Here is a 27,119-nt window from a genome sequence, read left to right as displayed (position 1 = left end):
TTAAAAGTAAGGAACACCTTGCAATGATTAATTAGAAGTTGCGGTGAATTATATGTACCATCATAGAAACATCGCAAAGCAACGCAATTGGGAAAGAAAGAATTTCAAAAGGATAATGCATAAAGAATAACAAGAAAAGAACCGTAGGCGGAATAACGCATGCGATTATGCATTGGAATCCACGCGATCGAAGCCATGCGTTGAAGGATGAAAGGAATTCTTCCGTTGTACTGCACACAGAGGAGACTTATTGTTGCACCTACAAAGTGAAAATGCACCACAACTAAGGAAGCAGCCATATATCCAAAATAACAATAAAAAATAAAAATAACCTAAACTAAGAAAGCAAGTTAAAGATAGAGTAGAAGACGTCCCTGGAAAAGTAGGAGTGTTGTCACTGCAAGGAGTCTTCCATGCAGGAGATTGCTCTCAACTGCTCGGGTCAAGGACTTGCCCTGACCATTGGAACTTCCGGCAATTGTTGGGCGCATATTGGTTACCATGTGCTTAGAATTACCTTCAACTCTTCTGCGACTGATTGCCCTTCTACCATGGGGTCAATACTAGCTTTGGGCGCATCGCCTACACTTCAATATTGTTTGCAACCTGGTCGCACAAGCTGCAATACTCCCAAGATAAAAAGGTTGCCTGCAGCGACACAAAACTCAACAAATAATTAGCTACCAAGTCTGCGGCAACGACGTCAAAAACATGATGACGGGAAATTAGATGTTAATTTACTCAACAACTAAAATTTCGTGGACGCAATATGTGATGTATGTTCTTGAAGTATGCGTTGATTGTCATGCTTCGATGGTCATGCGTTGAAATGACAATGTGTTAACAAATGTATGTAATGACCATGCATCCTGTCACAAGTTTTCTTACGCTCACGCCAAGTATAACGCGAACGCAAGTTTCTCGGGTGATCCGAAGTCGAACACAGGGACTTGTAGCTGGGTGAATGCGATAATGTGCATACGGCGGTTTGAATAAAAGAATGATGGAGGGGTTTCTAAGTTAACACTACTTCTACTCCTAGCTATCAGACAATGCAATGAGAAAATGAATGAGAGGTAGAGACACGATAACTATTGACATGAAGTAAATGGATGGAAAAATAGATAAAATGTGGAGATATCTTCATTGCAACCATTAAGAGTGACCGCAAGGGCAACCTTAGTCAACGCAAGCCATGCGATCATGCTACACACACTTAAGCCTAACTCTAGGATGTATGCAATGGATATGCAAAAGTGCCGAGAAGCCTATGCCAGCCTAAACCTCTATAACCCGCTCATGTGCTTTCGTCGCATGAGTGTGATGGCTGCATATAACCACCATATATTACTTCCTGGACGTATGCAATATCCTATCCGTAGGTTGCATACGTTGTGTGATAACAAACGGAACTTATTCCTAAGTCTCCATTCTTGCTTATGCAAACCTAATCTAGCCCTTCCAAGCATCGATTCTAACCTAGCTCTCTCGAGTCAGGTTCTTTCTTTAGACTCTCTACTACATCAGTTTGCTGAGGTGTATCCGGTGCCGAGAGTTGGGAAACGATTCCATATTCTAATAAATAGTCCTAGAACTCAAAATCCAAAAACTCTCCATCTCAATCTGATCAAAGTGTTTTTATTCATCTATCTAGAAAATTTTCAACTTCAGCCTTAAACAATTTGAACTTTTCAAAAGATTCAGACTTTCGTTGCATCAGATAGATATACCCATATCTTGAGTAATCATCAGTAAAACTGATAAAGTACTCATAGCCTCCTCGAGCTCATACATTCATAGCACCACAAAGGTCAGAATATACTAATTCAAGAGCCTATTTGACTCGATAACCTTTTCCAGTAAAAGGTTGTTTAGTCATCATACCTTCAAGACAAGATTCGCACACTGGTAAAGAATTTTCCTCTAACTCACTTAGAAGGCCATTCTTCACCAATCTCTCAATCCTATTGAGATTGATGTGCCCTAATCTAAGTTGCCAAAGTTGGGCATTTTCTTTTGGAGAAACTCGTTGGCGTTTATATTGAGTTACGACAGATTTAAACATCTCTATGTTATGGAGGGAACTTAAGGCTAAAGGTTACAATTTATTTTCCAATTTAGCTGTACAAATTTAAACACCATCCTTATGAATAAACACTTTGTTCAATTTAAAAGAAATAGTGTAATATATTGTAACAGACACTTTACAGAAATAAGGTTCCTTTTTAGTTCAGGAACTACAAAGACATCTTTTAATATAAGAAACCTCTTCTGTAAAGTACACTAGATGTCTCCCACTGCCACAGCTGAGACGACGTGCCTGGTGCCTACTCGCATTTTCATCTCACCAGTCTCCAACTGTCGGATCTAATCCTCTGAAAAGAAGAACATACATGATTAGTGGCCCCGGAATCTAATATCCAAGCAGAATCATCATTCTCCACTAAACAAGTTTCTAATACAAACAAATCGTATTTACCTCTATCTGCCTTGACCTTAGCTTTGGCCTTCTTCTTTTCCTTCAGATAACGAAGACAATTCCTTTTCCAGTGTTCTTTCTGGTTACAGTGGAAACATTTTCCTTTTTCAATCAGCGGTGGACGCTTCTTCTGGGCGACAGGTGGCGGGTTAGCAGGCGCATTCCCTTTCCCTTTACCACCCTTCTTCTTCTTCCCCTTTCCAGAGTTAGAAGTGGAATGTGCAGTCTTTATTCCTGAGGTCGAACCTTGATAGAACCTTTTTGAGGATGAGACAACATTTGCCTCACCTCCCTTTTTCTCCTTATTTTTCAGCAAGGATTGGTAAATCTGCAACTCGTTGAGGTGAGTAGTAAGAGGGTATTCCACTTTGTTAAGAATCTCATTGCTGACAAAGTGGAGGAAGTTCTCTGGCAATGAATGCAGGATAATGCTAACCTAACTACCCTCATCAATTTTAGACCCATTCATCTCCGCCATGTTAAAGTGGACTATCATATTCAGCACGTGTTCACGAACAGAGGTGCCTTCCTCCATTTTGGAGCTGAAGATGTGTTTTAGAGCCTCATGTTTGAGGTGTCCAGACGGCTGTCCGAACATTCCCCGTAAGGATTCCATGATCTCACGAGCTGAGACTTTGGACTCGTGTTTCATGGCCAAGACGTCACTAAGACTGGCCAGAATATAGGCTCAGGCCTTCTCATTTGCCCGTATCCAACGCTCGTACGCTATTTGAACATTTCGAGCAACATCCTGAGGTGGAATAGGAGGGCATTCCTCTGTAAGGACAAACTACAGATCCTCGATGATGAGTATCATCATGAGCATATGTTTCCAACTTGAATAGTTTTGGCCATTCAGTTTTTCGGTGCTAAGCAAATTGATAGTGGCTGATGCCATTAAAAAAAAAGTTGCTAAAAAAGAATGAAAAACCTTTTATAAGACTTTCCAAAAAACCACTTTTTAATTAACCAATTAATTTTTAGCAAAACAGATTCCAAGTGCCCTAAGTAAAAAGACTTCTATTTTGCAATGATGCACCAGTGAGGCAGGACAAACAATACCGGTGGGGTGATCGGATGACCCTTCACTGGGATGAGACAATCTCAACCATTAAGCAGAACCAACTCTTGGAACTAAACCTAATAGCCACCATTTGTTCGATCTAGAATAGTTAACCCTTAACAATCCTGCATAAGTGTAATCCCTCGTTTTCAGCCCTAGAGTCTTGCCCTAATGCGCTTATCATAGGGTAAAGACAGTTTAGGACAAGAGACTAAGTAACCTTATCCTCTTATAGGAGATCAAATAAAGAAACGCGCAAAACAACCATCTTATAGGGGGACACTCCCAGGGTGCCACGAGGCGATGCGCAGAAACTTTATTCAATCCAACGAGGGAGATCGAGGGATATGCTATCGCATTTCCCGCTCCCACTTACTATGAACACTCTCTCCGTCCACCTTGATATTGACCTACCCAAACGCCATCCGTTGGGGGGGACACACCAAAGGTGCTTCGAGGCCGATGGTAGATCTCACAGTGTGGACTATGAGGGAGAAACGCGATAGGTGAAAATGAAGCATCAAATGCCCCAAGAACCTCTCTCTGAATGTTCTACCTAGGGGTTTATTAACCTAGACAATCTGACTACTGATTACGATCTAATTCATTTATAAAGTTTGCTAAAAAACAACTTTTGTCTTTGAAAAAAAAATCTAAGTAGTCACATGAAACTTTTTAATGGACTGACCTTAATCTGCATGCATCAAATCTATCTAAATTACCTTTCCAAGTAGGTTCCTAGGTAGGGGTGTTCCGTTGCCGTCATTTTAAATACCTCAACCTAGACAGAACCCGCCTTTGACAAAAAGTCTACTATAGATAGGCTTGCTACATATGGATCTTTTACTAATTATTTTAGTTCTAATTTCATTTTATAACCATTTATAAAATAAACAACTAAAACACTCATCCCACATTACGAAGTATTTATAGCGCCTATAAATATAACGAAAGAAAAATAAATAAATAAAGCCTAAATAAATCTAACCCTTATATTATATGATGCATGATCATGCATTTATGTAAATTAAAACATGCTTCTCTAAATTATAACACTTATAATAAAGAAAATATGCATGACCTAAGGTGGGGTTTATCTATATGTGCATACCATATGGCATATTAAACAACCTACATCGCATGTAAAAAATTAAGGATTTATGGATTAGGATGAGCCTTTACAAAACTGGAATGAAATAACCCTATTTATTACATTTTTCATCAAGCAAATCGGTTCACAGGCGAACCAGGTCTTGAACCACTAGAGGACTCCATCGTATAGTAAATGCCGGAGGTATACGATCGTTCAGCGCGTACTAGACGATAGGAGCATAATTAAATGATCACGTAGACGACAACGAGGCAGCGAAGCCTGATCGTCTATGCGATCGTGTAGCGCGACGACAAGTAAACGATTTACCTTGCGTTACTAAGCGATGAAGCTTGCTGACCTAAACGATCGTCTAATGTGCACACGTGTTAAACGATACACGAGCATCTCATCGTCTAACCGATGCGTGCAACCAGGTAAATGATTTACCTTGTGTTACTAAGCGATCGTTTAGTCAGTTATTAAGAGATGAAGCTTGCTGAGCTAAACGATCGTCTATGTGATAACTTAACGCGGCGTTAAGTAAACGATTTACCTTGCGTTACTAAGCGATAAAGCTTACTGACCAAAACGATCGTCTATGCGATCACTTAACGCGACGTCAGGTAAACAATTTACCTTGCGTTACTAAGCGATCGTTTAGTCAGTTACTAAGCGATGAAGCTTGCTAGGAATCACGATCAACCAGGCACATGCGTTAAGCGATATGCGAGCATCACATCGTCTATACGACCCGATACTCAGTGGTCGCATAACTGATCTTTGACACAATGCGATCAACCCTTAATCGCTTACCTGATCGTCTACACAATGTGATCATCAACGATCGCGTACCCCATTGACTGCACGATGCGATCAATACTTGTTCAGAGTCGGCATAACTTAGTGGGCGCATCTGGGCGAAAAGCATAATAAATCATGATAGGACAGAAAGCTAATGACGGTCGAGTCTGAATTAAGTTGATAAGTCGCTAACGAACTACTATAGCAAGTACACTCAACTTTTCGGTGATAAATATTCGGCGCATGAGACAGAGAATTAATGTCATCTCATCAGTGCAATCATAAGAGAGAAGACGCCTTTCACCCCAAAGCTCTATAAATACCGAAGGCAACCTTCAGTAAAGAAGTTCGGATAGTTGGAGAATTTTCCCTTAGATAAAATAGCCTTATTCATAGTTTTTCTTTTTACTTAGAAGACGAAAGCGAGAGAAGCGAGATTATGCTGAGAGATCGTTTCGGTGAACTTGGAAGAGTGCCGGAAGCATAGAGCTTAGAGAGATGGCCAGCTTCTGCGGAAGCAAGAATATCTTTTGAACAGAATAGAGTTGACAGTGTAAAAGCCTTAGGAAGCAAGGGATTGCTACCAGGCTTTCTATCCTTATCTTCCATTGTCATTTTGTACTTAAACTTATTTATAGAAATGGAATTTACCTCTTTATATCTGTTCACTCTCTGTTTATTACGCATGAGTAGCTAAATCTGCCGAATAGGTTGAGAAGCACTTAGCTAGCATAACTGGGGATCTTCATTCTATGTGATTATCTTGTATTATGTATGCATCATTCGTTCATTAGGGATACTCGAGAGGGTAGTCTAAGGACAGAATCTAGGCTTGTAAAAGTCAGGTTAGAATCTAGGCTCGGGAGAGTCAGATTAGAACGCATAATCAAGAGATAGAAGTTTAGAAATAAGCACTGTTTGCTATTAACGCATCGCATGCATCCTACAGATAAGTTATGATTGTGTACGATCACCTTGTTGTTGTGTGAATCTTGCATCATCGTATAGGAAAAAAGTAGAGACTTAGGAATAAGTTCTATGGACATCATCGCATTCATCACATGCGTCCTAGAACTAGGAGCACGACATTTGCATTGGAAAATGATTTACTGTCGCATGAGTGTAGCATGATCGCATAGTTTGACGCATTCCCGGGAAACACTAGCTAAAGACCTTCTCAACCCGTTCCTCCGCATACTCAGTGTATCTACCGCATAATCGATCTTTTCTCAAATCCGCCGCATACTTTTTATACTGCAAACAACAACTCAAAACAACTATTTGATTTATTGGTTACCGCAACGTCTTCACGAAAATTATCACCGCATACCGTCTTCCCTAGTCTCTGAGTTCGACCCTGGACTTACCAGGAAACTCAGCGGGATTTATACTTGGATTTCGCTGAGAAAACTTGTTGCTCAGCGCATTTCCATCACCGTATTTCATTCCATTATTTCATCACATAAAACAACGCATCATGTTTTTGGTGTTGTTGCTGGGGACTTCGGTAATTCAGTGTGCTAACATTAATTTTTTTCTGATTTCTTTGCAGCCCTCAATCTCTGGTGAATTATGACCTAAAGATTGAGAGGACGTTTTGATGAAGATTAAGAGACAGCCGCCAACTACAACAACCAGATAAAGACGACATGGCGGAACAGCCTGGAAACGGAGCACCAAATGAAAACAATGTCATGGCTTATCCAATCCTACTGGCAAACGATCATAATAGGTCCATTCGAAATGAAACCGGTGATGCTTTAGATGATCCAGACTGCAGGACAGTTTGAAGGACGGCGTGGCGAGGACCGGCTCACCCACCTTCGGAGCTTCATAAGAATCTGCAATACTTTTATGTTCCCAAAAATCTCAACTGAATAAGTTCAACTAACTTTGTTCCCATTTTTTTTGTGTGTGATTAGGCACGAAAAATGGGCGTACTCTCTTGAACAGGGGGGGTCACTTCCTGGGAACAAGTCCTAGAGAAGTTTATGAAGAAATATTTCCCACCTACTGAGAATGCCAGAAGAAGGAAATTAATAACCAATTTTGAACAAGACATGGATGAATCGCTCAGCGATGCCTGGGCGAGTTTAAGAGGCTGGTAAGGGACTGTCCACACAACGGATTACCAGACTGCTTGCAAATGGAGATCTTTTATCACGGATTAAATCCTACTACGCAAACCGTTGCCAATGCGGCAACCGCTGGTGGTCTGCTAGAAAAAACGTATGATAAGGCCAAGAACATCCTGGATCGCATCTCTAAAAATCACGAAGACTGGAGAGAGAGCGATCAGAGACTGAGAACAAAGGATAACGACGCAAACAATGGTGCTATCACTTCACTTCAAAGTCAGATGAACGCGATGATGAACCTAATTCAGGGAATCAGAATCAACAACCCAACACCGCATAGTGGGCAAGTGAACACAATTAATCAGACTGCCGCATGGTGTGTGACTTGCGGTGAAGGACACACAATGGAAGAATTCACGCAGAACCCACAATCTATTTATTTTGTGAAAAATAATCCATTCTCTAACACCTACAACCCTGGGTGGAGAAACCACCCCAACTTTGCGTGAAAAAATCAGCAACATAATTTCCAATCAGTGGAGCAAAAAGAAGGGCCACCCGGATTTTTCCTGCAAAACAACAGTCAGACGAGTAGTCAAACCAGCAGCTCGCAATCGCCACAATCTTCCTCCTTGGAAAGTTTATTGAAGCAGTATATCGAGAAGAACAAAACTGTGCTTCAAAACCAGGTGACGTCCATCCACAACTTGGAACTACAGATGGGCCAGATTGCGAGCGAGCTCAAGAACAGACCGCAAGGGGCCCTGCCGAGTTCAATAGAACTCCCACGCAACCCAAGGGAAACAGGTAAAGAGCAATGTCAAGTCATGACATTGCGGAGTGGAAAATTTGTGGTAAGGGAGAGGAAAGAGCCTAGCTGGACTGCTTTAATTGTGCTAGAACTTGAGATTGCGTTGACTCAAGAAGAAGAAGGAGAAAAAGAAGCGATAGAGCCAGAAATTACGTCCACCTCAGATCCAAGAATAAAGGGGACCATGAGAGTACAGTTGCCACCTTTCTCGCAGAGACTCAAAAAGATATGGTGACCAAAAAGAGAGGTACTGGTAAGTCTGCCACGGTGGCTTTGATGCAGAGCTCGAAATCTATAATCCCACCAAAGATGAGTGATCCTGGGAGCTTTACTATATATACCTTGCTCCATTGGAGGATTGTACATCGGGCAAGCATTGTGTGACCTTGGAGCCAACATCATCTTGATGCCTCTGTCAATCTTTAAGCAGCTAAATGTGGGGCAACTTGCGCCCACGATCGTGACTCTCTAACTAGCAGATAGATCTCTGATGCATCCAGAGGGGAAGGTGAAGGACGTGCTGGTTACAATCGACAAATTTATATTACCATCCCACTTCATCATTTTAGATTACGAAGCCACAAAGATGTGCCCATCATACTAGGACGACAATTTTTATCAACAGGTCGTGCCAAGATTGATGTGCACAAAGGAGAGATCACCTTGATCATGAATGGACAGAAGCTCAAGTTTAACATCATCCGTGCCATGAAGTTTTATGACGAAGAAGACCTAAATGAATCTGACGACGACCAGAATTTGAATGAAGAAGAAAAGCCTGACGATGAAAACAAAGATGAGGATGCAAGCGCATCCATTGTTGCATGTAATGCGATCATAGAAAAAACAAACAAGGAAGATGAGATGATCGCAACCCAAGAAGAAGAGCCAACAATAAATGAAGAAAGAAAAACAACACAACCGTCCTTAAAAGAACCACCAATAATAGAGCTGAAGACCCTGCCTATTCACCTAAAGTATGCATTTTTGGGGCAGAATGAAAAGCTGCCAGTAATTATTTCCTCTGAACTGAATGAAGACCAGGAGAATGCATTGCTGGGCATTATGAGAAGATATGTGCGAGCGATTGGATGGACACTCGTAGACTCCGAGGAATTAGCCCCGCATACTGTATGCATCGAATTTGTCTCAAAGAAAACCACAAGGGATCGATCAAACATCAGCGCAGACTCAACCCTGCGATGAAAGAGGTTGTTAAAAAGGAGATAATCAAGTGGTTAGATGCGGGTATCATTTATCCGATAGCAGACAACACGTGGGTCAGCCCCGAGCAGTGCGTGCCGAGAAAAGGTGGGATGACGGTAGTCCTCAACGCAAATAACGAGCTGATACCGCAAAGGACTATCACCGGATGGTATCATTTCCAGCTAGATCGTCTAGCTGGAAATGACTTTTACTACTTTTTGGATGAGTATGCCGGTTATAATCAGATTAGGATTGCTGTCGAAGATCAGGAAAAGACCACATTCACCTGCTCGTATGGAACTTTTGCTTTTCGCCGCATGCCGTTCGACCTCTACAATGCGTCGAGCACATTCCAAAGGTGCATGATGGCCATCTTTTCAGAATATCTTGAAGACTCTGTTGAAATATTCATGGACGACTTCTCTGTATATGGGCACACGTACGAAGTCTGTCTGGCCAGCTTGGAAAAGATATTGAAAAGATGCGAGGAGACGAATCTCGTACTTAACTGGGAAAAATGCCATTTTATGGTAAAGAAGGGCATTATGTTGAGGCATAAGGTATCCAGGGACGGGTTGGAGGTGGACAAAGCAAAAATTGAAGCAATTGAAAAACTCCCACCTCCAACAAGTGTAAAGGCTGTAAGAAGTTTTTTGGGGCATGCCGGATTTTACAGACGTTTTGTCAAAGATTTCTCAAAAATAGCACGACCGCTGAGTGCATTGATGGAGGCTGACAAAAAATTCGATTTTGACGACAATTGCCTCAACGCATTCAAGATTTTGAAGAATGCATTGACGACCGCGCCCGTGTTGATCGCACCAGATTGGGCACTTCCTTTTGAATTAATGTGCGATGCAAGCGGGTATGCGATGGGAGCAGTTCTGTCACAGAAGAGAAAAACAATATTACATCTCATTATATATGCGAGTAAGACTTTGAATCCTACTTAGACTAACTACACCACCACAGAAAAAAAGCTACTTGCGGTCATTTTTGCGTTGAAAAAATTTAGAGCATATTTGCTGGGAACAAAAGTACTCATCCACATTGACCACTCGACGATAAAATATCTGATGACAAAAAAAGATGCGAAGCCGAGGTTGATCAGATGGGTTCTCCTCCTCCAGGAATTTGACATAGAAATAATTGACCACAAGGGGATGGAGAACCAAGTTGCGGATCATTTATCCAGATTGGAAAATCCTGAGATTGACCGCAATGAGTCTGAGGTGAGCGCAGTGTTCCCAGATGAGCAACTATTTCAGATGGAAGAATTGCCATGGTACGCAGACATAGTCAATTATCTGGTTTGCGAGCAATTTCCTGAAGAGTATTCTTACCACCAAAAGAAGAGGCTTAAACATGAATGCAAATGTTATTATTGGGATAAGCCGAATCTGTATAAGAGGGGGTTAGACCAGATTATGCGATTATGTGTACCGGATGCTGCTCATCAACGCATATTATCGCAATGTTATGATTCACCATATGGTGGACACTTTGGAGGGCACCGCACCGCACCAAAAGTCTTACAGAGTGGGTACTATTGGCCAACATTATTTAAGGATGCCAGAGACTATGCAATGAAGTGTGACTGGTGCCAACGCATGGGTAACCTTTCATGGAAACATGCGATGCCTATGAACATCATTCTAGAACTAGAGTTGTTCGACGTCAGGGGAATTGATTTCATGGGACCATTCCCACCTTCAAATGGTCACAAGTATATTCTGTTAGTCGTTGACTACGTGTCCAAGTGGGTAGAAGCAATAACATGTGTTGTAAGTGATGCGACAGTAGTCTCTAAATTCCTGAAGAAAAATATTTTCATGCGTTTTGGCACTCCATGTGCCATAATAAGTGACGAAGGCTCCCACTTTGTCAATTACTCTATACAAAATTTGCTACTGAAATATAAAATCCTCCACAAATTGGCCACCGCATACCATCCACAGACGAATGGTCAGGCTGAAGTGTCCAACCGAGAAATTAAGTTGATATTGGAGAATGTGGTAAAGCCTTCACGAAAAGATTGGGCAACAAAGTTGGATGATGCGTTGTGGGCATACCGGACTGCCTATAAAACACTGATAGGCATGTCTCCGTATGCATTGGTATTTGGTAAAGCATGTCATTTTCCATTGGAGCTGGAGCACAAAGCGCGGTGGGCGGTGAATAAGCTTAACTTTAACTTACAAGCAGCAGGGGAAGCAAGAAAGCTGCAACTGGTCGAGCTTGATGAGTGGAGAACGCAAGCTTATAAAAATGCAAAAATATACAAAGAACGAGCAAAATGTTGGCATGACAGTCGACTATGCGGTAAAAATCTCCATGTCGGACAAAAAGTCTTACTCTTCAAGTCACGGCTACGACTCTTTCTTGGAAAGTTAAAGTCGCGTTGGTCCGGACCCTTTATAATTAAAGAAATATTTCAGCATGGTGCAGTTGAGCTGATTACTGAGGACAGGACCCGTACATTTAGGGAAACGAGTCAAGGCATATTGCGGGGGTGATTTTCAGCGAGAAAAGACCTCTATAGACCTGAGAAACCTGAAGTAAAGGAAAAATGGAGTGGCCCCTACGCTGGCATGCAACATCATCTGGGGCGCAAGTTTTTTGGAGTATCCTTTTGCTTACTTATGATTAATGAACTCTCATTACTGCGATGTTTCAATTATCGTTTATCTATCTGCATTTTACTTTATCTAAAAAAAAGGCGAGAAAAATTTTGTTAATTTTTTCATTTGACTCTCTCAATGTTTTCTTTGCAAACGATCAAGGTACACGATTGCGGAGGCGCTACAACGAAGACGCAATTGCTTTATTTCGCCACCATATTGCAAAGAAAGAAGATCGCCGCAAAGCAAGATGCATCAACAAATAATGCGGGCGACAACGCAAATTTAGGGGTTGTATTTGTCCTTGAATTTATTCCAAATGCTGCACTATCACATCGCATTTTAATTTTGAAAATTTTTATCACCGCATCCTATTTGGTTACCGCAATCATTTAACATTGATAAATTTAGTTAGTCACCGAATGATTTCTCTTTGCCAATTATGATTTCAATGATGAAACACATGCTTCTATTTTTTTTCATGTACACTAGAGTCAACTTAATTTAGGACAGTCACCTCATGAAATATTTCTAAAAGTTAGTGATCTGCTAGTTTTCTTTCAAACTGGCCCTTTACCAAATTTCCTAAGAACATCGCATGACTTCTTTCAATCTTTTGGCAATGAGGATATTGCCGCATTTTAAATTTGGGGCTGAGGTATTTATTTTCGACCTTGCTAATTTCAGCTCTACAAAAAAAAATCATCATAACATTGTGATTGGATCCTACTCATAGTTGGATGTTCGTATGACACACGTGGAGGCAAGCCAAAACGAAGATAGGAATCGTGATCAACGCATAAATAAATGACCGTAACTCCGCTGTCGAGTAGGTATGAATTTAGTTTGAGAAAAAGCACCTTGCTCATAGTTGGATGTCCACATGACACACGTGGGAGCAAGCTAAAACAAAGGCGAGGCACTTGGATCAGCGCAAGGTCAGAAAAAAAAATATAATAATGTCAAAAATATGCAAGGAAAAAATCAGTTAACACCCCAGTGAAAAAGTTTTTTTGTAATAAATGATGCGATGTCCAGGAATCTAGTAAAGTCTTTTTGAAGGTTAAACTTGCAGTCTCTAGGTCTTAGAAATATTTTAAGAAGAGACTTGAATAAGAATTAAGGAAATTTTGGTGTATAGGATTTGAATGAAGTATCCTTGAGAAATCTAGGAAAAGAGATTGCGGTCTTTCTAAAGGAAATCTTTAGCTTATGCTTGAGGACAAACATTGTTTAAATTTAGGGGTGTGATAACGGGCAGAAATGCACGTTATTATAATACTAAGATATTAAATAATGCAGGTTTGCGTTGATAAAATATATAAGATTGCGTCCAAAAAGTATTAAGTTTATGACATTGCGGTCGCATGCATTCATCGCATGAAAACAATTAACTTTTGTATTTTTATGCAGAATATGCGTTGACGCAAGGTGGAAAATGCGATCACAAGAAATCAACGGTCGAGCGCAATGTTACCGCAAGGCTTTGCAGTGATTTGTGCTCGCAAACATCTGCTTAAAAAGGATTGCTGCATAGAGACAGCACAACTTGGTGGGCGCATCTGGGTGAAAAGCATAATAAATCACTATGGGATAGAAAGCTGATGACGGTCAAGTCCGAATTAAGTTGACAAGCCGCTAACGAACTACTGTAGCAAGTACACTCAACTTTTCGGTGACAAATATTCGACACATCAGACAGAGAATTAATGCCATCAGATCAGTACAATCATAAAAGAGGACGCCTTTCACCACAAAACTCTATAAATATCGAAAGCAACCTTCAGTAAAGAAGTTCGGATAGTTGGAGAATTTTCCCTTAGATAGAATAGCCTTGTTCATAGTTTTCCTTTTTATTTAGAAGGCGGAAGCGAGAGAAGCGAGATTGTGCCGAGAGATCGTTTCGGTGAACTTGGAAGAGTGCCGGAAGCGTCGAGCTGAGAGAGAGGGCCAACTTTTGCGGAAGCAGGAATATCTTTTGAACAGAATAGAGTTGACAGTGTAAAAGCCTTGGGGAGCAAGGGATTTCAACCAGGCTCTCTATCCTTATCTTCCATTGTCATTTTATACTTAAACTTATTTATAAAAATAGAATTTACTTCTTTATATCTGTTCACTCTCTGTTTATTACGCATGAGTAGCTAAATCTGCCGAATGGGTTGAGAAGCACTTAGCTAGTATAATTGGGGATCTTCATTCTATGCGATTATCTTGTATTATGTATGCATCATTCGTCCATTAGAGATACTCGGGAGGGTAGTTTAAGGACAGAATCTAGGCTTGAAAAAGTCAGATTAGAATCTAGGCTCGAGAAAGTCAGATTGAACGCATAATCAAGAGATAGAAGCGTAGGAATAAGCACTGTTTGCTATTAACACATCGCATGCATCCTAGAGATAGGCTATGATTGTGTGCGGTCACTTTGTTGTTGTGTGCATCTTGCATCATTGCATAGAAAAAAAGTAGAGACTTAGAAATAAGCTCTATGGACATCATCGCATTCATCACATGCGTCCTAGAACTAGAAGCACGACATTTGCATTGGAAAACGATTTACTGTCGCATGAGTGTTGCATGATCGCATAGTTTGACGCATTCCCGGGAAACGCTAGCTAAGGACCTTCTCAACCCGTTCCTCCGCATACTTAGTGTATCTACCACATAATCGATCTTTTCTCAAATCTGCCGCATACTTCTTATACCGCAAACAACAACTCAAAACAACTATTTGATTTATTGGTTAGCACAAAGTCTTCTCGAAAATTATCACTACATACCGTCTTCTCTAGTCCCTGAGTTCGACCTTGGACTTACCAAGAAACTCAACGGGATTTATACTTGGATTCCACTGAGAAAACTTGTTACTCAACGCATTTCCATCACCGCATTTCATTCCATTGTTTCATCACATAAAACAACGCATCAAGAGCCTATACAATAGTGTTTCATCGTCTAAACGATCGCACACCTTACGTCTAAACGATCGCCTAGCATGCCGCATTTTCTAAACAAATCGTATACCTATTACTAGACGATCGCTTAGTAAAATCTACACGATCGTGTAGCTTTGTCTAAACGATAAACACTCTACTATACGATTACTTTCTCCTCCACTTGCTTATCGTCTACACGATCAGCCTTTCCTCCTAGCTCTACCAAATTCACCAAAGACCACACTTTTGATTCTCACTCCGAGAATACCAAGGGCTCCAACTGGTAGTGTCATCCCCGCTTCTTACTTGTTCGTGCTTGTTCGTGTTGCTACCGTTCGTGTAGATGATCATTCTGCCGTAGTCAACTGATTTGCTGGGCGATAAAGTTCGTAGAGGTTCTTCCGTTGCGTTGAGTTCGAGTTTGAAGAGAATCTTCAACTGGTATGTGAACTCAATCCTTTGTATTTTATTTATAAAAGTATTCCGTTAATTAGTGTTGAATTTCATAACTATCTGTTAGAATGTATATGTTGTATTTGGTCATAATGAAATCGGAAAGATCCGAACGCGCTCATGGATGCTCTTCGTTAAGAGATCCTTCAACCCTCTCCTGACCCGAGGAGGGTATAGTTATAATTGAACTATGACTAATTGTTCATTAGAAAAATTAATGATACTTAAGGAAATAGATATAACTGCATGGGTACAACAATAGTTTGACCCAACTGTACTTACGAGCAATTCATGAAGGGTCAATGCATAGTTGATTAGTTATATCCAATAGACATAGAATTTTATCTATAGTGCAAAGAATGCAGCTATCGATCTTTAATGGTGTGACCGTCAGTTAATGAAGGTTGATTAATTTAATTAGAGAGATTAATTAATTAATCAAGTATCATCGGAGCTTCAATCTATAGGTCCAAAAGGTCCATTTGTTAGCTCAATAAGGACTAATGAGAATCAAATTAATTTTGGTTTAATTTGAATTGTTCAAATTATATAAAGGGAAGTAATTATATAAGATACAATTAAATAATGTATGTTGATACATTATAATAGTTTTATGAGAGAAATAAATATCTGAATATGATTTAAATATTAATTATATGAATATGATTCATATAGAAACTATATGTTAAAATTAATGTGAATATAGTTTTATGAGATAAATAAATATTTGAATATGATTCAAATACTAGTTATATGAATATGATTCATATAAAAATTATATGTTAAAATTAATGTGAATGTGATTGTGATTCATATTAAAGTTATATAGTTTTATGAGAGACAATTATTTGAATGTGATTCAAATATTATTTATATGAATTAGATTCATATAAATATCATAGGTTAAAATTAATATGAATATGATTCATATTAATACCATAGATTATTTGAGAGAATAACAAACTACAAGTTATCTTATATATGATATAATATAAACTATAGGTTATATGTTATATATGATATATCATGTAGTTTATATATATTAAAATGGTTAATATATATTAAATTCAAAATTTGAATTTGAATTTAATTTAACAACTCTCTTTGGGAGTTATTCTCTCAAACTTTTGGTTAAAAATAAAGGGAAGTGGTTTCCGTTATTCTCCCCATCACATATAAACAAGAGAGAAAACAGATGATCATCTTCTTCATCCTCTCAATCTCTCTGTGTGTTTCTTCCCCTCTTAGAAATCTCTCTCAAAACAAAGATCTCCCTTCGCCAAAATTATTCCAAGCGAGCCCATGAAACTCCATTGTGATTGTCACCTTGAAAATAATGAGGAAGATCTCATGGTGGTGTCCTCTTCCTTGTTACTGTTACTGTGTTCATGGTGCCAAGTTTGGGAGATCGAGAGAAGCAATCCGTGTTCATGCTATACAAAGGAAGTAAGAAGATGGTGTCTTTAAGAGTATGTGATATCCAATCCCTCTTCTCTATTTTCATCACAGTACAAGCATGCTCTGTATGTTCTTGTATTTTTTTCACTCTGATTTACCCTGTATGTTCTGTATGAAATTTAGTAACAATGACATCCAATTGCTTCCACTGCAGAGAATTTCAATCCCTTCTGGTATCAGAGCTAGTTTAAGTCTCTAAATTTCATTTTCGAACTTTAATTAAGAGTATTGGTGGGTAGTGTTATGTATATTGAATGTTAAATGTTCTAGTTTTTCACATTGGATGGTTTTGAGATTGGCATTAGATTTGCTACTTTCAATCAATCGATTTGTAAGGTCCTATTGTATTTTTGGCATTAATTTCTTGCAATCAAGTCTGTATTTAAGTCCATGTTGTACGTAATGGTGTTTCGGCTTCAATTTGGAGAAATTTGTAGCAAGAACGGAGCAATTCAAATGAACTAATGAAGCAAAGCAGGCATTTTGGCATAGAGCGTAAGGCTAGAGCGTTGCAACGCTCGCCTTACACTGTAAGGCAGAGGGATCAACGTTGCAATGCTGCGAGCAGCATAACACTACAATACAACAATTCAAATGCCAGCGTCGCGACACTTAGCTAGAGTGTTGCGACACTCTGAATGTGGCAGTTCCAAGTCGTGGCTTCAAGTGCTCCAAGCGGTTCTTCAATGCAGTTTTATGATTTATTAATTATTAATTTGTAATAATTAATTGTATTTATTTTTTTTCATTAATTAAATTAATATAAATGTTATATTAATTTATTAATGTTTAGGATGCCAATTTTGGTCCAATGTTGCTTTTATATTTATTATACATATGATGTATGTTTTATTTATTATATTGTATAGTGTATGTCATATAATATAGAAATCCCACCATATGATAAACATTATTTCATGGATCATTTTAATATAAATGTTATATTATATAGTTACATGATTTCTTTAAGCATGCTCATGCATCATATTTAATATAATTGTTATATATATTATTGCATGCATTTATAACATGTCCATGCATCATTTTATATTATAAGTGTTATAATATATAGTATGGATGATGGATGAATGTTATGTTATTTTCATTACTTTATTATATAATTGTTATGTACAATGTAATGAAAATGAAGCTACTCGATAGCACGGTATCGGTGATAGAAGCTACCACTGATAGCACGTTATCAGTGATAGAAGCTACCACTGATAGCACGTTATCGGTAATAGAGAACTATCACTGATAGCATGATATCAGTGAGATCATTGATAGCATCTTGTTAGTGATGTTATCAGTGAAAGAAGCAATCACTGATAACCACAATATGAGTGATGTTAGTGATATCGGTGATAAAATTTAGGTGATATCTATATATCAAGTTTCTTTCAAAGGTGATAACCAATTATAGAAGTCTATCATTGATATCCTTAAGTGTTAATATTTCAAGGTTGATTCTAATTGATGAAAGTCTATCAGTGATAACGACTGATAGCTGCTATCAGTGATAGCCATGATAAAAGATTATTAGTGATAACTACTATGGTAATCAAAGTTGTTGATCTTCTTTTAAAGTTGATCACTATTTATAAATCTATCATTGATAGTCACTAATAGCCTTACGTAGTAATATTTCAACGTTGATTCCAAATGATGCAAGTGAATCAATGATAGCTACTAATAATTTATGGCAAATTAAAAGCTAATATTTCAAGATTATAATAATTTTTCTAAAATTGAAAGCTATCGTTGATAGCAACTATGATCGTTAGCAATTGATAGAAGCTATCAGTGGTGATCACTGATAGCTTTTAATTTGAGAAAATCGGGAAGAAACAAATAAAATGGTGGTTACGCATGAGTTTTTTAGTCTTTTACCATTTTTTTTATTTATATATGCAATTATTTTATCCTTGTACTACATATTCTATTATTTTGGGTTTGAATTCTATTTATGCAACTAGCCCTAATATATAGTATGGATGATGGATGAATGTTATGTTATTTTCATTACTTTATTATATAATTGTTATGTACAATGTAATGAAAATGAAAATGCAAAAAATATGACACCACTTTAGTAAAACTATAATTGTTATAATTTTTTAAAGTGTGTCATTAGATGCATGTATAGGTTTTTGTTATTTCATTAATTCTTTATAAATGTTATAATTTTAGTGAAATTAGAATTAATATCTATAATAAAGAGTTGCATACAAACATAAGTTAAAATTAATTTTAAATGACTTAAAATTAATCTCATTTAGACCTATGTTGATAATATTTCTAATACGATTAGAAATAAGTTTAATCTTTTAATTTTGTTTAATAGGATTAAATTGGATTAAATAAAATATTAAATTTATAACATAATTGTCTATAAGAGACCTTTGTCTAAGGAAGTTTTTGTCTAAAGGTAGGGTATTTAATTTGATAGAAACGGAATACCCCTACCTGGGAACCGACCTAGAAGGTGAATTAGACAATAATGTTATAAGCATGCAATAAATTATTAGATTTATTAAAATGTTTAATAAACAAGAATCATATATTGTTAAACTATCCATATAAGAGTTATATTGGGCCAATTTAACAATTCACTTCGATAAATTTATTAGCCTAATTTACTTAAGTAATGAACTCTTATTTGTAAAATACTTAATGAGAGGAAAAAGATATATATGATGTCATTTTTTCACTCACATTCTCCCTAAAAGTTCACACCATGTGACTCATGCTCGACCTCGAGGCGCCTTGGGAGCGTCCACCTTCGGATGGTATTTTCATGAGTCAATATCAAGGTGGAGAAAGTATTTATAGTAAATGGGAGAAGGATGTGTGCCAACATGTCCTATGGTCTCCTTTATTGGTTTGCATTGTGAGATTTTCTTGCACGACCTCGAGGCGCCCTTGGAGCGTCCCCCTTTGGATAGTTTATGCATTAGGTGAATATCATAGCAAACTCCAGAAATGGATAGGATCGCTTTAGTTTTTGCTCCAATCGGTTTTTCCCTTTGATTGACTCATTGGGGTGGAACTCTATGGTATAAAATGGAGGGTCGCATTTACAATAAATTGTTAAGCAAGTTAATGATTTCTTGAACAAATAAATGGTAACTAATTGTTATAGGAATAATAGTTATTCTGGTGTAACAATTGGTTGAGAATGTCTCAATCTAGGGAAGGAATGACTGACTACCCTTCGGTGACTTTTATTCTGACTCACTGGAGCATTATAGAAATAGAAATTTTGAATTGATATGAATGAGATTCATATTATTTGGGTTCATTCTTTTAATTTCTATGATGAATAAGAATGGATAATAAATTGTATATAGTCAATTAACATGTTTTATATAATTCAAAGTTATGTCATTTTCTTTCAATATTTTAACTCTTTAATTATCGACATAAGTCAAAGGGTTTGATAAATATGTTACTTTGAAAAATGTCATCAACACATAACGACAGTGTAATTTTATCTTTTATTTAGAAAACGTTCTCAAAAGAAATTGTTTCCAATTCATGAAGTGTATTCATGAATAATCTTTGCAGTGATAGCCTACTCTTATTGTCTAGATAACATATGATGTGTCTAGTCTATAAGATAAATTCATGATAAAACATATTGTATGTTGGAGTCATAGGAAGCTATATGACCTCTAAAGTTAAGTATTATCTGAGTCTAAGAAAATGACTAAAGCCAGTAAGGAAAGTGTTTTCAAATTAGTTTGAAATGTCAAGTAATGAGTAAATTTAGAAATACCTCTAAAGGAAGAAAAATAAGAATAAGTAAATTTGATTTACTAAGTTCTTGGTGGAGAATATAGTTTCACACCTTGATAGTTAAATAATGATTCACTATCTGAATTTTTCTTCATTGGAATTAGATTGTAAATCTTGGCAAATACTTAATTCAGTAGAATAGTTCTACTAGTTGGCAATGGGAAGCTCATCTTAGTTAAAGTATTGGGAGGCCTTAAAATGTTATTTATTTATGATGAATATGGTACTTTTATCACCATAAGAGAAATTCAATTTATCCAAACTTTATTACTACATATTTCATAGAGTATGAATAGTTTTAGTAATAAGGTATGTTTTCAAAAGTTGTTATGAATAATTTTAGTAATAAGGTATATTTTCAAAATTGTTTTGAAAATATGTTCAGCTTTAAATAAATACATTTTTGTGTGTTAAATTAAAATATTGTTTATTTATGCTAAATATGGTGTTTTTAATCACCATAAGAAAATTCAATTTCCCTAAACGTTATTATTAAACATTTCATAGACTATGAATTGTTTTAGTGATAAGGCATGTTTTCAAAAGTTGTTTGAAAATATGTTTAGCTTTGAATAAGTACATTTTTCTATAAAGGTTGACGCATCTGCATACTAAATTGAGAGAGTGTAAAGGCGGAAAGAAAGAAGGATTCTATTCTCTTAAAGGAATACATGTCTTTGGCTTTTAAATGATACTTATAGGTAATTCACTATGAGTTAGAGTTAAATTATTATTACATGTCAAAAGTCTTGCTTCTCATGCAGGTGTGTCATTGAAACTTTATTAGATAAGGTTACTTGACCAGTGTTGGACTTTCTTTGACCCAGGTGGTGTTATGATTGAAAGCATAAGTCTGACTTCATAAATAAGTCATTAATATGATTGATGAATATTTATGAATAAATGTATCTTATTCTAATGGAACTTAAGTCTTATTTTCTTTAAAATGTTCAAAAGAAATTAGACTAAAGTTTAAGTCATTTAGGTAAGTGTATTATGACATTTTGATCGGATCATAATCATTAGTACAGGATATTTGTTATACTAAGCCTAATTGATAGAGATAAGATGAGATCTCAACTTCGAGCATTAGGTACAATTTGGATAAAATTATGCCACAGCAGGAGAAATATGACCTTGTTGAAATTGGTACATTTTAGGTACTTAGTTAAACATAGTCCAAATGTTTTAAAATTACACTGATGCCTGACTCCACTAAGGATATACAATGGAGATTGTAGTTTTGAACGTTATTTCCTCCAAAATGTTTGCGAAACAATGTTGGATTATGAAAGTGTTGTAAAACTTGTTTATGACATTTCAGGATTTGGGTAAGTTGAGACATTTGTGTTAAAATAAACCCTTAGTGAAATAAATGTTCAAAAGTATGCCTAGTTGTAGGTAGTCCTTGAGGAGTTTATAACTGGCCCTTTGGATATTCCAAAATAAAATGATGTATTTGTGTGATAAATACTGATTCATTTGGAAAGTTAAAGGTTGCAGGCCTATAAAAAGGTCACGCTGTGTCGATGAATTTGCTTCAAGTAAAACCACATAATGGTTAACAAGTGTTGTTAACCACTTATTTTCATTTGAACATCAATTTCTAATTGTCAAACAAATAAGTCTGCATCGTAATGGAGAGTTATGAGATAACTCAACCTTTGCAAAGGCTTACTTGAAGTCTTTGTTGTCATATAAGATGACAAGATGAAAACTTATAAACCTTACAGTAGTAGGAGAGTTATGCAATGACTCAGCCTTTGCCATGACTTATTGGAAGTCAAAGTTGTCATATTGCATGTCAATAATTGAAGGAAGTTGACAAAGAGAAATTTTGTTAAAGTCATAAATTATGAGATAAAGTAATATACTTAATCTCAATCATTTTTTTTTTTTTTGTTTTTTTTTTTTTTTTGTAGATTTTCATTGATGGGAGAAATCTCAAAGGATATGAATAGATTTACAAAAGGAATATTTGAAAGTGTAGTACTTGGAGATAAAAATCTTCAAAGTAAGACTTTGGGCATCAACCGAAAATTAGCGCTAAAACTATTGGATGAAAATGGATTGTGAGTCAATTTTCTAACTAGTTTCTATAATAGAGTCAAGAAAATTTTCAAAGATTTAATTGCAAAAAGGTTTGTAAAATTGTGATGTTCATTTGAGAAATAAATTTGACGATTCAAATCTTTGAGAATATAGTTTGATATAGTATCATAACCAATAACTATGAACAATGACAATGTTCTTGTATAAACAAGAAAATGAAACGTGGATATTTATTTATTTTATATTCATATTTGCTCATTATTTATGAAGTGGAAATCAGTAAGAAAGTTTGACTATTTAACCAATTTTCAAATAGTTGATTTGAAGTATTTTTGTATATTAAAAATCCACATACATATTGTTTAGGATATGATTTTAAATTTGTTTCATGCATCTTACATTACACAGTAGTTGTTTAATGTTCGATGCAATTACTTTAGATAGAATGGTAATGTATCATTCTACAATGAAGTTTATATATCTAAGGGAAAAGTTTCCTAAGACACCTAAAATGTTGAGGGACGTAAATCTTACATGAGGCTTAATTAACATTTAATATACAATTAGTTAGTTGAATTAGTAAAGTCAATGGTATGACTATTGAGTTTTGAAAATTAAAACTTATGAATAATGAGATGTGGGTGTATATAGTTTAAGATTTGATCTTTTATGGGATACACTGTTTCATATTGGATTTAGAGAAATCTGTGTTTTATCTTAGTTGGTGTATATTGGACGATAAGGAAATCTTTTGCTTGTGAAGCAATAATTTGCATAAGTCAAGTATGTCCTAAGATATTTGAAAGTTGTTTTAGATATAACTTAATCTGACCAATTTATGAGATAATGTGGTGCGAGAATTGCATTTGAGGATATATGTAACCACCAACTTATAGAATAAAATAGAACAAGAGAAATATCTTGTTGGTGAATAGATGGTTTTTGTTAACATAACAGTTTAAATATATAAAAGGATTCTCTAAGCTAAAGTGTGAGAGGACTCCTAGGTTGTCTGGGACTAAGAGACATGTCTCTAGTGTGCTAGGGAAAGTAGGAGAGCATGTAGGGTATAGAGTATACCCTGGGACGGTTCACATTTTCTTGGCTTTAGTGCAAGTATGGAAATTGTTGAGATGTATTCTCTAAAGCCTCGTAGTTATATATTATTTGAATAAATGGTTTATTAGTTTTATATGCAATGGTCCATTATACAAAGATCCAAGATTATCTAATGTGACTTAAACATGTATGTGGAGACATACAAGTGGATCATATTTAAGTGATAATCTAAATGGTCTGTAGTATATAGATAAGGTTGGGTGCCTTATCCTGGTAACACTATTGCTACGACCCGCTTTGTAGTTCTTACAATTAAAGAAAATCAAACATGAGGATTTCCATGAGCAACAGAATAATCGTTCCAAATTCCATTCGAAATTGAACATAAACAATTATAGTCATAAAACGGAAACTAACATGTCATGCACAACATGAAATTACAACATGCTTTAAGATAATCGAGGAATATAACATACATACCTTTGAAGACTCATTCTTCAAACTTCCTCGATCATGAACGCTCATTCAGTCTCCAAGACAGCAATACACGAACGCTCGAACACAACGACCGCAACACAGCACGATCAATAAACGAACATGAACCCAACATTCTCAAAGATTACAAACCTAACAAACGACCACCAAAACCTCGAACTCGATCGAGTTGAATGAGGACACCGCTACAATGGTTACCTTGGTATTCTCAGTGTGAGAATCCAGAAGTATGGGCTTTGTATGGACTTGGTTAGAGGAAGAGATTGGAGGAACAACAATCGTGTAGACGATTGAGCAAGTGGGAGATAGGAAGTTTCTATCGTATAGATGAATGCTCAATCGTGTAGAAGAAGGCAACCTAATATATAAACAATGCCCTGCGATCGTTTAGCTACGACCAGCTGAGTGAACTATCGTATAGTGACACTCCACGATCGTTTAGTCTCTCTGTGAGCTATCGTTTAGTGAAACAATTTCTCTTGACAACATCTCCGTGAGTTTCTTTTCGAATCAAGCAACTCTTCTAAATTTAGGAAAAATTTTTTCCTTTTATCTCACGGTTACCAGAAAACCACCAATGACCTCCTACTCAATTGGTTATTAGAGAAAAATAGATAATTATCCAATAATTAATATTATTATAAATATATATATATATATATATATATATATATATGATAACCAACTTACCATATTATATTTAACCAACTTACCATATTATATTTATAACCTATAGTTTTAATATTTCATCTCATGAAACATATAAACCATAGTTCTTTTTCTATTTTATGGTATTTAATATAAATCACATTTACATTAATCCTCCACTTGATGTATCTCATATATCACATCGATTATATTATATATAATCAAATTTCCTCTTATCAATTTAAACATTTCAAATCAACCCCAAGAACTGATTCTCAACCTGAATCCATTAAACTACCAAGGGGACCTTATGGACCTGTAGCTTGAAACTCCAATGGTACGTAAATAACTGACTAAACTCTTTAGTCACGAGATTCACCATCCGTTAACTGCCGGATACTCCACTAAAGACCGACAGCTGCACTCTTCTTACTTCAGATATATTTTGTGTCCATATCAACCAATCAACAGTGCGATAACCCTTCACAGATTGCTTGTAAGTACAACTGAGCCAATTTACCGTTATGCCCCTGTAGTTACATCTAACTCCTTAAGTACCACTGATCCCTCTAATGAACATAAGTCATAGTCCTACTATGACTAAGTCCTCTCTTCCAAATAAAAGTTGTGGCCACTATATTCAAGACCCAAAATCAGCCCTTAAGGGAGTAATCTATCTATTTACCCCTGCTTCGGGGAAAGAGTGAATTTTATCTCTTGTAACTGAGTTCCCAGTTCCTAAATCAGACAAATCCCCAGAAAGGTAGACTTGTTGAGTTGGCGATCTGGCCACTCTCACCCATACTAATCAAATGATCGCCCTCAAAGGCAGGAGTTCCCAAAACACTCAGGGTTAAGGTCATGTCACCTAGGTCGTTTAAGTGAGATGTAAGTCTCAAGTATCAATGACATTATATAAAGAGACTATTCATCTCGTGGTCTGGTCTTATACAAACTCCTTATATAGGACATCCCCCGCTCGCATGTCTCGACATGAATGGTCAGGATCAATCATCTGTAGTAGTTAACAACACTTGTAAGCCTCTTCAAAATGGGTCATATCAGTAGTGTCACCAGGATCAGGTATCCCTCCTTAATCTTTATACTACAAACCTTTTTAGGTTATCACTTACGGCATGATCCACTTGTATATCTCATATACATGCTTAAGTTTTCATACAATAACCATGGAGCTTTGTTTATTGGATATGAGTAAATACAAAATAAAATAACTCATATTTTATTCATAACAATGTGTACAGTTTATAAACTACGAGACTCCGGGAGAATTAGGACATCAATCCCAACAACAATTGTTATAAAATGTTACAAATGATCTGATCCTGATCATTCATGTGAAGACATATGAGTGAGAGTATCCTATACAAAGAGTTTGTATAAGACTGGACCACAAAATGCATAGTCTCTTTTTATAATACCGTTGTTAGAAGAGACTTATATTTCATTAGTATGACCATAGATGACTTGACTTGAATCCTAAGTGAGTTATGAAATTTTTCCTATGAGGGCGATCCTTTGATTTGTATGGGTGGGAATAGCTAGATTCACTCATTTCCTATTTAGAGTAAGTAGATAAATTGCTCCCTTAAGGGCTGATTTAAAGGCTTGAACAATGAGGCGCCTCACCTTCTCTTGGCACAAGAGGGATCAATGGTACTTAAGGAGTAATTAAGGAGTTAGATGTAACTATAAAGGTAGAATGGTAGTTTGACCCTGCTGCACTTACAAGGGTCAAAAAACTGGTGATTGGTTATATCTAATGGACACAGAAATATATCTATAGTGCGAAGAGAGCAATTGTCGGTATTTAGTAGAGTGATTGGTCGTTAATGAAGGTTGATTAATTTAATTAAAGAGTTTAATTAATTAATCAAGTATCATTGAAACTTCAATCTATAGGTCCATAAGGTTCCTTGTTAGCTCAATAAGAACTAATGAGAATCAGATTAATTTTAGTTTAATTTGAATTGTTCAAATTAATTAAAGAAAATTAATTGTATAAGATACAATTAAATAATGTATGTTGATACTTTATAAAGCGTAATGTATG

The 27,119-nt window shown here is 36.6% G+C and overlaps 1 long non-coding RNA gene across 1 annotated transcript; it reads right to left on the bottom strand.

Annotated features, from left to right (window-relative positions):
• On the bottom strand, nt 1–27,119 carry LOC150036408 (uncharacterized). Its single transcript, XR_016529050.1, has 2 exons — nt 24,386–27,119; nt 1–648 (listed from the first exon to the last, which is right to left on the bottom strand). It is a non-coding gene; the product is annotated as an uncharacterized LOC150036408 (long non-coding RNA).

Source organism: Benincasa hispida, chromosome 4 (assembly GCF_027475165.1).
Source record: "Benincasa hispida cultivar pf3 chromosome 4, pf3_genome.v1.1, whole genome shotgun sequence".
Taxonomy (NCBI): domain Eukaryota; kingdom Viridiplantae; phylum Streptophyta; class Magnoliopsida; order Cucurbitales; family Cucurbitaceae; genus Benincasa; species Benincasa hispida.
Note: the sequence above shows the minus strand (reverse complement) of the source record. Positions and strands in the feature narration are given on the sequence as shown.